This window comes from Podarcis tiliguerta, assembly GCF_965153285.1.
Source record: "Podarcis tiliguerta genome assembly, chromosome: 12".
Classification (NCBI taxonomy): domain Eukaryota; kingdom Metazoa; phylum Chordata; class Lepidosauria; order Squamata; family Lacertidae; genus Podarcis; species Podarcis tiliguerta.
In genome coordinates, this window is record NC_139545.1 from 27087896 (window position 1) to 27102214 (window position 14319).

Genomic DNA, 14319 nt, shown 5'->3' on the forward strand with positions numbered 1-14319 from the left:
ATCAATGATTTCATTTATTAATTTCTTCCAAGGCCACATTCACACTATACATTTAAAGCACAGTGATATCACTTTAAACAAACGTGGCTTCCATACCCGCACGCTTAATGTACATGAGAAGAAGTCCTATGTACATATCAGGCAGTGAAATGTCTTGATCTATTCCTGAATAGCTGTATAGACATGGAGATTTCAGCAGGCATAGTATGCCTTGCAAGCTACACCTGCTGAAAACCCATTTTCTACACAGACTTTTAGAGATGTGTCTCCTTTACACTTCACTACACCTGCTGAAAAGCCATTTTCTACACAGACTTTTAGAGATGTGTCTCCTTTACGCTTCACTACCACAGTTAAAAGAATTGTTGCACTGAGAGCCAGCGTGGTGTAGTGGTTAAGAGCGGTGGAGTCGTAATCTGGTGAACCGGGTTTGATTCTCCGCTCCTTCACATGCAGCTGCTGGGTGACCTTGGGCTAGTCACACTTCTCTGAAGTCTCTCAGCCTCACTCACCTCACAGAGTGTTTGTTGTGGGGGAGGAAGGGAAAGGAGAATGTTAGCCGCTTTGAGATTCCTTAGGGTAGTGATAAAATGGGATATCAAATCCAAACTACTACTACTACTACTACTACTACTCTTCTTCTTCTTCTTCTTCTTCTTCTTCTTCTTCTTCTTCTTCGTCTTCTTCTTCTTCTTCTTCTTCTTCCTTCATGGATCCTTTTATCTCTTGAAACTGAGCAGTAAACTGAGTGTGCTCTCCCTCTCTCTCTTTCTCTCTCTTCCAACGCAATACTATTTGGGGGGTGGGTACTGTGTCTTACATCTTAAAAAGCAGCAGATCTGAGTGGATTGTTTGATTTGTTCACTTCTTAAGTCTGAGGAGAATAATCAGATCTGTAAGAAACTGAAGACTAAAAACTTTATAAGAGGGCAGAAATAATGGTTTGTTTGTTTTTGGTAAAATTCCTTTTGTATGGAATTAATTTTATTCTGCATTGGAGTTGGTATTGAATTTCCACAAAATCTTATCAGATCTCTGGAAACTTTGCCAAATGATCATTAAGCTGATATTTTAGCTCCTCTTAAGATGGTATCTTCTTCATACACAAGACACAACTGTTAATCATGGGCGGGTGTAGAATTAAATGTTAGCCAAGCAACGTTTCCTTGGCTTCTTACAATCCGATAGGAGGGGGAGAAATTTGTGGGTGAGGCCCAACAGACAGTTCAACGTCTAACACCCTATAGCAGTACTAAGCTATTAAAACAAAATATACTCTATGCTTCCCAAGGCTACAGTGTAGCAACAAACAAGCCTGATGTACATCACTGGTATATTTTTACACAGTGATATGTTTGACACCCCATTGACACAATGGGATTGTTCATTCAAATGTCGTGTCTTCAGCACTGTAAGTTAATATGAGAGCAAGCTCAGTTCCCATAGCCTACTGTGCTAATAACCTAAACCTCTCCCTGTATGTTGATATAGTACTTTGGTAGTCTGATAAATTGGAATCTATGCTGTTTTGCTAGGAGCTCTGGATGACTAAGATATGAACATGGATGGGATCAGAGATCTCTAGCCCTCTAGGCATTGTTGGGGCACATTTCCTATTGTCCCTGGCCATTGGTCACACTGACTGAGACTGATGGGAGTTGGATTCCAATAATATTGGCATGGCCACGGGTTCCTCATCCCTGGTGGTCCAGATGGCAAACAGTACTATATGCCATTATTCAGAACAGAGTTTTTCTCATAAGGTGGTAACTGTCCAAAAAGAAGAAAGAAACTGGTTTCATCTGCTACACATTGTGCATACATTGAGTGGCTTTCGTTGAAGGAATCTGTGAAAGGCAGCAGCACAGTGCTAATGCTTCCCACAAAATGCACAAGACATGCTCAATGTTCAATAGGAACAGAACATCAGTGGGGAAAGGAGTCTGGGTATTGTCAGGACCTCAAGGCATGTCCCAATGGCCAAATAGCCATACAGCTATTGAAGCCACATCTTACCAGGAGAGTTCAACTGTGGGCTAATCCTGCCCATAACCACTGGTGCACCTGACAGCCACACACACTAACACTTTCTGTGTGCATGAGAAGGAGCCCTGTGTATGTGTGAACATACACACATAGAGCATCTTCATGCAAGGAGAGATCCTCATTGGCCCTGGACCCCTCTCTGCTCCCATGGAGGTGTTCTATGCACTGATATGTACATAGGGCCTCTTTCTATGTACATCATGCATGCAGGTAGCGGGCATGACTAGTGAGGTGGTAGAAGGGGATGCATCTGTGAACATCCCTGCTATAAAAGCCAATAACTTGAGCTGAAGTAATTCATAGGGATTCAGATCATTGGTTCTTCATGCAAAACAAAACACACACACACACAAAACCACTCAGGATATAGGTTTTGAAATTGGATCTTGAATGCTGAGCAAATTTGTCATTTGGGGATTAATTCCAATGTATGTGGAACTTAGGTGTGACAGTAAGAAATTGCTCAGATTTGAGTGAGAAATTGAATGCTGGCAAAAACTTATAACTAATTTCAAATATACACAATCTGAAGCCTAAACCAGTGATATTCCAGAAAGAGATATCATCGCCCTCACTTCCCTTTAGATGCATTGTCCCCTTTCAGACATGATCACACAGAAGTCATAGAATCATAGAGCTGGACGGGACCCCCAGGGTCAACCCTCTGCAATGCAGGAATCCTGCCAACAGCTGTCCTTGGGTGGGCTTGAACTTCCAACCCTCTGGTTAATAGCCAGAAAGTACATCCTGGCATGACTTACTGCACTGCCCAGGTCTAGAGAGGAACCATGATAATTGCAGAAGGTATGAAATCAGCCTTCATTTACATGAGCTTTAAATTTCCCTAGGTAGATGCCATTCCCCAATTCATTAGCCCAAGCTGATCTGCTTGTGTGGTCCTTAGCTGGATTGGGAGGGAGGAGGAGTTGGAACAGCTCCAGCATTGGCTTCCAATCAGTTAGGCTGGCTGGAAAATATTTCAATGTACCCATAAGGGCATATACGTGCATATTGGGACAACAAGCTTCTGTTTCTTTTCACTCACACCAGCCACTGAATACAGCCTGCTTCTAGTAAGAACGAAGATTTACTCTGCCCTTTCCTTCTTCAGGTACACACACACCTGTTCACTGTTGTAAGGCAGATGATGGCCACTTTGGTCCTCATGGGTATGAATTCCATTCTTTTAGCGAAGAAGCTTTGTATAGCCAGTACGTTCCATCACAGAAAGTTGTGATTCAAAGCTGAGCTCACATGCCCATTCAGCCATTAGTTGTCTCATATAAGTCCTGGTCTAAAGGCCTTTTCAAGTCATTTCACATGATAAAGCCAGCAGTTCTCACATGAGAACAATGCTAAGCACTCACTCTCCAATATCTCATAATGTTGCGCCAAGCCAATCTTTGACTGTTAATTTTCAGGAATGTAGTTTGGGAACTCAGGGCACTATATGATGTTCTCATGCCCATTTTTTGTCCTCACAATTCTGTGAAGTAGATTGAGCTAAGAAACACTAGTTACACATTTCCAAGTGAACTTTGTGGCTGACCGGGAATACAAACCTGGATTGCCTTGGTTCTAACACTCTGCTCATTAAACCACAATGACTATGAAACTCCATTTCACTTAATTTGCTCCTTACATGTCCAAGACTGATATATAGGAAGTCTTTGAAGACCTCCACCATCATTTGATACTGTCTCCAGAGTCAAACCATCTTCTTGTATCCAGGGCTTTTTTTTCAGCCGGAACTCACCAGAACTCAATTCCAGCACCTCTCAGGTGGGTGCCATTGCCATTATAAGAGAACAAGAAAGGCATTCATGGTGCAGGTGCTTTTGTGGGTGCTTGGGCACCCAGGGCCCCAGCGAGTTGGCACCTATGTCACGGTGAGCTCCAGCACCTCTTTTTCTAGGAAAAATTAGCACTGCTTATATCAATCTGTACATCTGTCTGCTGAGACTCTTTCTCTTGCCTTCATACATTGCTCTGTGAGGACCAACGTCTAAAAAATGGCTTAAGCTACTTTAAATTGTGGTGGAGAACCCCCATCCCAGGGAGCAGAGACAGTCCTACAGGCCTCCCTGACCAGCTCTTGAGATTCTCCTCACATCACAACCCTTATCAGCTCTGCTGCACACTTTGCTTGAGTGCTGTTGCCTGGTGGGAATCTGTCCTCTTGCTGGCCTGGAGGGAGACAGAATGTCTTTGTAGATACATTCTGCAGGGATGGAATTTTGCCTACAATAGGTGAGAGTCACATTGATTGATCTGACACTTTTGCTTCTGACTCTGCCTACTTCTGCCAGGCACACCCTGGATGGTTCCCCAGCAGGAAAGGTGACCTCAGCCTGGAAAGGGCTCTCCAGCCCTGCTTTCAATAAATAATAAAGCTTCCATGCTTGAGAGTAAATTCCACTGAATTCAGTAGGATTTCTCTTGGAGCAAACATGCACAGGATGGTGCTGCAAGCTAGAAAAGGGAAAGCTGTGATGCTGAGAGGGTGCTGGTCCACAACATCTAGAGGGGTTGCTGGTTCTCCTGCCTCTTCTGTAAACAGGATTTCATAACTGGCGCAGGATTTCAACCAAATATTTCACCTTGTTTACATTTTAAAAGCTCATAGTAGTCACTTACACCATATAGTATTTACAAATTGGCACATGACTGAGCTGTAGCAAGTGTGACAGAACTAGTATCCCCACGGCTACTGCAAGAGCTGCAATACAAAAATTATTTACTGTTATTCTGTTGAAATTCTTCTGTCCTGAAAGCTAATGAAAATATTAATGTTAACGTGCAGGGAACAACAAATGGAACTGCCAAAACCACCAGGATTAATCCTAAATAATTCCACAGAGGTTTAAAGAGTGGTCCTGGATTTTCTACTGAGAACCCTGTATGCAATATACTTGTTTATACCAAAGTATTACGCAGAAAATGAGAGTTGAACTGATACAGTTTACTTAGCTGATAGGCTTCTGATCTTCTTCCTGAAGCATTTTTCTTTAATTAAAACGGGGTTCTCTGGGAAATTGCATCCTCTTGTGGCCATTAGTAATACAACACACTCCCTTTCACACCTCCTGAACAAGGATCCAAAGTGTACAGAAGTTTGAATTAAAGAAGATATTGCTGTCATTTGGTTTACATCAAAATAGTGTTCGCATTTGAGATTTAAATTTTATTCCCATGTTATTATATACTGATATACTTTCGCCTTGCTAATCAATATTATGATGGATTTTTAAAAAATGTACATTTTAAAAAAACGAATGGGAACAAGTAAAATGACTCTCCATCTTTTACATTTCTATTTGTGGTTCTAAGGACCAGATATGGTTCTTAGAATTTCGAAGTACCAATTTGTCAAGAGGAAGTTTGATTTTAATGTGTAAAAATATACAGAACATTGTTATTTGTCTGAATGAGCAACCTTAAGGGTAACCCAGTCTCTGAGTAATCAGCACAGCACTGTGTATAGGACTGCATTGACCTGAGACTTCGTGGCATATCCATAAGATTTCTCCAAGCCTGAGCCACATATCTTCTCTGATGTGCCTGTGGAGCTACATAACTTTACCATTCAAATATATGTGAAACGCCCTCCCATCAGATGTCAAAGAAATAAGCAACTATCTGACACTTAGAAGACATCTGAAGGCAGCCCTATTTAGGGAAGTTTTTAATGACTGGTGTTTTAATCTATTTTTAATCTTTTGTTGGAAGCCGCCCAGAGTGGCTGGGGAAACCCAACCAGATGGGCAGGGTAGAAAAAATAAATTATTATTATTATTATTATTATTATTATTATTATTATTATTACAGTGGTACCTCGGGTTACAGACGCTTCAGATTACAGACTCCGCCAGAAATAGTACCTTGGGTTAAGAACGTTGCTTCAGTATGAGAACAGAAATCATGAGGCGCGGCGGCAGCAGGAGACCCCATTAGCTAAAGTGGTACTTCAGGTTAAGAACAGTTTCAGGTTAAAAACAGACCTCTGGAACGAATTAAGTTCTTAACTTGAGGAACTGCTGTATTATTATTAGAGGCAGTTAGTCCTCTCCTCTCACGGAATATTGGACTTGACTGACAGCTTTATATCCCACATTATCATCATCATCATCATCATCATCATTATTATTCATCCTGTGTGTGTAGTGATTGGTCTTATTCTCTGAAGGGAAAAGGGATGAAGGCACTTCTTTATGTTTATACCAAAGCCTATATTTTTACAATATACTTCAACAGAAAAATATTGTCCAGATCAAGGAAAGTAATAGTACCACTCTATTCTGCTTTGGTCAGGCCACATCTGGAATACTGTGTCCAGTTCTGGCCACCACAATTTAGGAAGGATGTTGACAAGCTGGAACATGTGCAGAGGAGGGCAACCAAGATGATCATGTAGGGTTGCCATACATGCAGAATTTGCAAGACATACCCAGAATACTGTAGTCAAAAGCAGTATCCAGGCAGAAATCGGGCAAAAATAAAATGTCCAGGAAAATCCGGACATGTGGCAAGCCATGTCAGCAGTGTCGTTTTTGCCAATTTTCCTTTAAAAATAGCTCAAGTACAGCAATTTTTTGTGCCCGGTTTTTCACTTTTTGAAATATGGCAACCCTGTGATCACAGGTCTGGAAACCAAGCATTAGGAGCAGTTGAAGGAGTTGGGCATGTTTAGCCTGGAAAAGAGGAAACTGAGAGATGTGATAGCTTTAAATATCTGAAGGGCTGTCACATGGAAGATGTAACAAGCTTGTTTTCTCCTGCTCTGGAGGGTAGGACTCGAACCAGTGGATTCAAGTTACAAGAAACAAGATTCTGACTATCCTATTGTGAATTAGAATGCTTAATACCCAACTTTTAGTTATCATACCAACCTCTCTTCAGAGCTCTCTCATACCAGTTCTCTCTTCAGAGTCTGAAGTTGCAATCCTATACTTGTCTACTCAGACATGTTCATTGGGACTTACTCCCAGGTAAGTGTGTATCAGATTTCAGCTCAAAACTGCAATTCTAGGCACTTACAAGAAACCCAGTTGATCTCAGACTCTTACTTCTAAGTAAAGATGCATAGGATTTGACCACGCATATGTCAGGGATGGACAACTCCAGATGTTGTTGGACTCCAACCCCCATCAGCCCCAACCAGCAAGGTTAACTGTCACAGGTGATGGGACTTTTAGTCCAGGGATATCTAGAGAGCTATGGGTTCCCCCAGCTTGAGATTATCTGTATATTTAGGAACACGACTTTCTTTTTTTAAAAAAAGTTTGGAATCAGTTGTCTTGACATTACAAATACTTTATAAATCCCAGTGATAGTTAACGAAGTCAATCTAACCTACCCTCCCAAAAACCGAGCAAAAAGTAAGAGGCACCATTTTGCCATCTGGCGAGGTTCCAGTTCCATTGCCATATATGTGATGCTGGACCTCAGCAGATCCTTTCATTTTCAAGGGCCTCCGTCCAAGTCTTGGCTGAGCCTGGCCTTGGGAGTTAGCAAAGAGAAATTCAACCCAGGTCAAGCTGACCAAGGTCAAAGCTTGCCTCTGTTCATTAGAGACAGCTGGTTATTGCCTCTTTTTATTGTCATGGCTGACCAAGCCCCTTCCTACCCACCCCCAAAACAACTCATTTTAATTTTTTAAAAGCATTTGATGTCATGGATGTTTAACTTGCTGATCTTCATTTTATGACTTTGTTAACAAAGATCCAGATAACTATCTACGGAAAGGGTCAGTGATGGGGGGATTCTATGCTGTGCAGGTCTATCTCTCACTCTGGACAAGGTCCAGGGCTCTAAAGGCCTGCCAGAATGACTTCGGTCTCTCCCTCTCCACTGTGAAAATGGGCCCTTTGTAGGACCAATAGTGTTCACCTGATTCCAGCATGGAGGATGGAATTGCCACATCTCTAAACTGAAACAACATCCATGATTCTGTACGAATATTGGAGCAATCTCTATACTCTACTGAAAAACAACAACAGTGTAGACCACTGATCCCTGATCATACATGGAAATACTTGTGGTTTGTGATTCTCACAGCCTCAGTTTCCATGTTTTGTAGACCAAGGAGATCTAGGGATTGATGACCCAGGCGTGCTGTATAAATAGCCACAATGCTTCTGTTGATTTGATAGATTTCCATTGATTGGTTCCTACTTGAATTTGATTTCAATGGGACTTCTGTGTTAAGTGTGTCCTACAGTGTGCCTGGTGTGAGATATATATTTGTGTGTTTGTGTGTGTGTGTGTGTGTGTGTGTGTATGGAAGGAGCCCTTATACTCCTTTTATTGTGCTGCTGATTTCAGGATGTGATAATCCAACCCATGTTTCAAGTTATTAAATAAATATTGGTTTGTTTGTTCTTCACTACAATGTAATACTCATGGGTCTGCCTTTGAAGATAGTTCAGAAACTGCAGCTGATGCAGAATTCAGTGGCCATATTGTTGACTGAGACCAAGAGGTCCGAACATGTAACACTGAGCCTGGCCCAATTGAATGAGCTGCTCAATTTGGTTTGGAATTCAGCCTGATCAGTTGCAGAGTCCTAATAATTTGCAGTCTTCACTATGTTCATCATATTAAAAGTTCATCATGTAAGGTAAGGGACGGTTTGGTGTGCTGGGTGGAAATGGAAAGCAATACAGAAATCATCTAAATAAGGAAACATACTGGATAGTGGGGTGGTAAAGAAAAGAGAGATGACTGATGCCCTGCTTCAGAGAGGCATCTAGGCACCTTCTGACAGGGGGGTTGCTGAACTAGGTGGAGACTAATGGGGGCTAATAGGGCAAAAACATCAGTTTCCAGGAGGTAAGCACCACTGAATTCCTTCTGGATAGACACGGTTAGGATTGCACTGGTAGAGCAATTTACATGTCCTTTTTCTCAGCAAAAACAGCAACATCAAATCCATTATTTGGTTTAGGTTTCATTATGGCCCAAGCTTCCCTGGGCTGCAGCAGTGAAGTGGTCCATGAAAGCTTAGAAATGCGATTGTCTTTAAGGTGCCCCAAGACATGAGCCTGTCTCAATTGCAGCAGCCTAATAAGATCTTGCTTATCTGTTGCTAATGTTTTTGTTGCAGGTTTGAAAGAACAGAACCCTCTGCAAATGCAGCGTGCAGTCTAGTAAACTGGGCACCATCTAGTAAGCCTAGATATTAAACTCTTATTGCTGACGGATTTAAGAAAAGAAAAAAACACACACACAGCCTCCGGTGTGGAAACACCTTTCCTGTCACGTGTGAAAACGCCCCAAGGCCCGTGTAAAGTGGCCCTTCGCTTTCCGTTAACTGCCTGAGAGGCTAAACCCTCACTCTTTTTAGTAATTATCCACCAAATTTAAGCTCAAAAGCAGCTGGGAGGGGGGTTTAAGGCAGGCCTCGCTTTTTTAAGGTTTTAACTAGAGACTCTCTTCCAGGACGCTGGCAATTGTATTCACGTGCAGGAAGAAGGGGGAGAAGGGGGGGGGGGTCTGTTAAGTTTCCAAGATTTCTCTCTCTCTCTTTCGTTGGCAGCACTTGAAGGGGTTCCGTTTATTCCTTTTTTCCAGCAACTGACTTGTGGCTTATTAAAAAAATTAAAAAAAAGCTGCATCTCGTGCGTTTTTGTTGGGTGGTTATATTAGATTGGAGTGGCAAGTTCCAGATAACGCAATCGCCTTGTCTGCAAAATAATAATAATAAAACATTATATCTGGTGCTGTTAAGCAAACGGGGCATTTCGACTCGAGATGCGAGAGGGAAATAAATAAACTTGGCAGACTCGGGCAACCCTCCTGCTTCGGAAGAACACTTTTTTTGTTTTGTTTTCGCTGCCAAAGCTGCTTCAGCGCGGCCGAAGGTTGCCCCGTGGGTTGCTCCAGCGGAGAAGATAGAGATTAGCCTTGATTTGATTCAGGACGCTCTTAGGTCGATTTCATGGACCGCCCGGGAAGAAAGGGAAAGTTCGCTTCGAACAACTCTCAGTTTCCGCTCGATAGCAAAGCGGCCTTTCGATACCGCCTGGCCAACATTCCTCTGGTGGGTGGGGGACGCGTGGCCTTCGGAATTTTGGTGGCCTCCAGCTCCCATTAGCCGCAGCCATTCAGGATGATGGGGGCTGTAGTCCAGCAATTTCTGGTCCACATCCCAGCATGTTGCAGTGGGAAGAGCTCGGAATTTCCACTCTTTCATTTCATTTCATTTTTAATCTGTACGCCGCCTTTCTATATTACAATACACAAGGCGGTTTACGACATTCACAGTCCGGCACAGGCAGGAAATTCAGTGGCTGTTCACACACCAACACACGCTATTTCTCGCAGGCTTAACCTACCTCGCATGTTGGGAGGATAAAAAGGGAAATGGGGGTGGAATATACGTCGCTTTGTGTTCCTGAAAGAGCAACCGGGTAGAAATCCAAATGATTATTGCTTTCTGTTTCAGTGGGGTTTTTTGCAAAATTATAAGAGGTATAACAACAGCCCTGGGACAAGTGAGACAACAAGCTACATCGTAGGCAACCTTTCCGAGCAAAGATTCTATTTCCAGGGCCTGCTAGTTCACACATACGTGCTAATCATATGTGCACGTGTGAAGGCCCTGTGAAAAGGACACCGCTTGCCTCTTTCCTAAGACACAGCGCTGACCTACATTCAGTCTCTAGACATTAAATATTAACTAATCAAGTCGAGCGAAATCAGCGATGTGCCCGAACGTGTGAACCGGCTAACGCGGAAGACTTTTGTAACGCCTAAACCGGGAGAACGCTTGGAATCAGGATACCGAACCCTTATTTTCAAACTTCTTCCCCGGGTGTGCTTACATAAGACTTCCGAAGGACTGGAGCAACTCGCCTCAAAAGAGACCTGGGTCCCAAACGGTGTGTTCTTCAGATGTCAGGCCGCCACTCCGATCCTAACTTCCTTTTCTTTGAAGCAAGCCTGGTTGAGTTCAGTGGAACGAGGTCAAGTAAGTGCTCGGTGGCCTTCAGCTACAATGGAATGTATTCCCGAACTAAATGTCAAAACCGAAGGAAACAGGCGCTCGCAGCAGCGCAATGGGGAATTGGGAGAGACCTAGGGCGGAGGAACGGTGGGCGGGGTGAGGTTGAGAGACATCCTTTCATCTCCGCCCCCCCTTCCCCTTCCAGCGGTTCTCAACCTGTGGGTCCCCAGATGTTGTTGGACTACAACTCCCATCATCCCTGAGCTCTGGCCTTGCTAGCTAGGGGTGATGGGAGTTGTAGTTCAGCAACATCTGGGGACCCACAGGTTGAGAAAGGCTGCTAGGAAAAGCAACGCTTGGGATTTTGCTACGCGTGGCCTGCAGTAAGGCGCTAGTCCGTGGCTTTACAGAATAGCACTGAATACCCAAGCCTGCCCAGCAAAGTCACCAGTTGCAGACTACAAATTATACAGCCGTACATAGAATAGACTATACGCAGAATAGGCTAACGTTTTGTTTTTCTCCCTTCCCCCTCCCACCCTTTTCACCTCACCGTAAAGACCGTACATGTTACTTTCCCCTCCATACTCTGAAAAGCAAAGCACAGAGGACCACGGAAATTCTGATCCGCCGACCTTCAAATGCTGCCCAGGAAACCTCCCAGGCCAAAAGAGACGGTTTCCAATGCAGCTGTTTCTCTTTCTATACCGCTCGCTTGAGCAGCCTGCATACCGGCACAAAGTGCTTGGCTTTCGGATCCTCCAGCTCCTAAGAAGGCCACTTTGGAAGTGGCTCAGTTGAAGAGATCTTTGGCCCAGGGATGTGGCTCTGCAGATGTTGCTGAACAACAGCTCCTACTAGCCCTGATCATTGGCCCTTCTTGGGGCGGGAGCTGAATCCAGCAACATCTGGAGAACCACAGGTTACCCATCCTTGGGTCAAAGATCTCCCCTGAATTACCCTCAAGAAAGTCCTTTTCAATGTGGCCTTCTTCTTAAGAGCTGAAGGATCCCAAAATCAAGCACTTTGAGGGGTCTGGATACTGCTCACCGAGCTTTAAAGAAAGAGAATCAGCTGCATTGGAAACCATTCACTTTGACTTGTGAGGTCCAAGGAACTGGACATGTAGAAGGAATGCCTGGAAGAGCAATGCTAGCACCCTTCCAATGAGACATTAATCCGGGCTACCCCTGAGCAAAGAACCAGTTACTAGATCAGATTTCCCAAAACTAGGGTATCCAGCTGTTGTTGGACTACAACTCCCCTCATCCTTGACCACTGGGTCCTGCTAGCTAGGGGTGATGGGAGTTGTAGTCCAACAACAGCTGGATACCCTAGTTTGGGAAACTCTGTAGTAGCTAGATGGAATGAGCGTAAGTTACAGGAGGTTTTGGCTGAACATTGGGATTCACTTCCTGTCCTCAGGTCTGACAGTGGAACCAGTTTCCTAGAGAAGCGATGGGCTCTTCCTCGCTTGAGGACTTCACGCAGCCACCTAGCTCTGGCTTCCCTACACGGAACAGCGGAGTTGGACTACAAGATCTTTTCCAGGTCTTAAGAGTCTCTTCATAGGCTTGGGTTCAGTGTGACAGACGATCGAAAAGATAGCAAATGAAGAAAATGGGCGTATTTTTCTTTCTTTGGCGATCACTAGTAGCCTAGTAAGATTGTCTTCCATGAACACGGTTTCAACAGTGAGTCTGTGACTGTGGAGGCCAATTCTGGATCCACACGTCCTTCCACAGTGGGAAGGACGGGCGGGAGTTGATTAAGGTGAGGGTTTGCCAAGCGTGTCTTCCTCTTAGCACGCTTCTCCCTTTCATCCTGAGTTCGATCGTCTGCAAAGTCTACGACACCTTTGAGAAAGGCTGTTCTCCAGTTGCAGCGCTCGCATGCCAGTTTCTCCCGATTGTGGAGATGTTACTCTGCCATGTCATGTGTGGAAAAGGGAAGTTGTTTACCACCGTGAGGATGATGTCTTCGTTTTGCAAGGTGCAGGTGAAGCCTCTCCTCGCCTCTTCTGGGGTTCCCATCCTCGCATCCTGAGATGTCCTCCAGTAATTCGCTCATTCATTACCCTAATTCAAGAAAGTGGTCCACATAAATAGAGTCCCCTGACACCTGTCCTCCACGCGCACCATTGACAGCAATGCGCTTGGCCCATTTCAATAGTTTAGGGGTGGTGTAGGCGTGGCTTGTGCGTCCGAGGCGCCCAACAGTCTCCCCGTCTGGACGTCCGCTGGAGTCCCTAGACAGCATTCTTCCCCCTTCCCGCCCTTTGGGAATGACTTCGATCGATCAGCAGCCGGGAAATCAATCCTGCGGGTAACCACACGAGTATACTGCAGAACAGGCGAGGCCTCTGCGGGTTTCCTTACGTCTAGGGTGGGGCTAGGAGGGTGCCTTTGAAAAGCCCACCTGTACGCTTTTTATGTTATTTGCGAAAAGGAATGCGGTGGGCGGCACATGCTTTGCATTCAGTTCTACACGCTTAACGGTGAGATTCCACACATCCGTCCTTGTAGAACAAGAGGGTCCCTGTCTTGGAAAAACAAGCAGGATGTTCTCAGGGAACTCGATTCAGGTTTTTCTGCAATGGAGACACATTTTCTCCGCACATCCAAATATCGTGGGCCTTACCAGTTGTGCCTCCGTTAACAAAACATCCCGAATTTTTAGGAAATGAAATAAGATAAAGTCAGGCTGGATAAAAATATTTTTTTAAGGGACAAGGGCTGGGATATCTTTTTCAGATAGACAGCAAACTATTTTCCCTTTGTTTAAAATTAGAGGAATAGAATGCAAAGGGGGAAAAATATTGTAGATCTTGATTCTGTTTTTTATTTTTATTTTTTGAGATAGATGGAGACTCAACAAACCTTTTAGAAATACTGTATGCAAACTCTTTTCGTATTGAAGTGACCTGATTTTTTTTTAAATTAAAAAGAAAACCGCATTTATTGCCACTCACTTTATGGAGGTACATTCCCCTCCATGGGCTGTTTACTTACTTACTTACTTTTGGGGGGAAGCGGAAACAACCAAGCAAGAAAACCACCTGTTCTGAAATGGGGGAAGCGAAGGGGAATGCTAGAATCAGGGAGGAAGATAGCCAAATGACAATATAAAATCGAATATGCTCCAGAACAACAAGACACCTCCCTTCAAATAAAATAAAATAAACGGAAACAGAAAGTCTGATATAATAAATCTCCTAGATTTCAGAACGACTCCTTTCTGTGTAAGGCTTCGCTTCCACACACGCTGTTTTAGGAATATGTGCCTATGGAATTTCACTGGGGAGAAAAGCAGGGTATGTGTGGTGT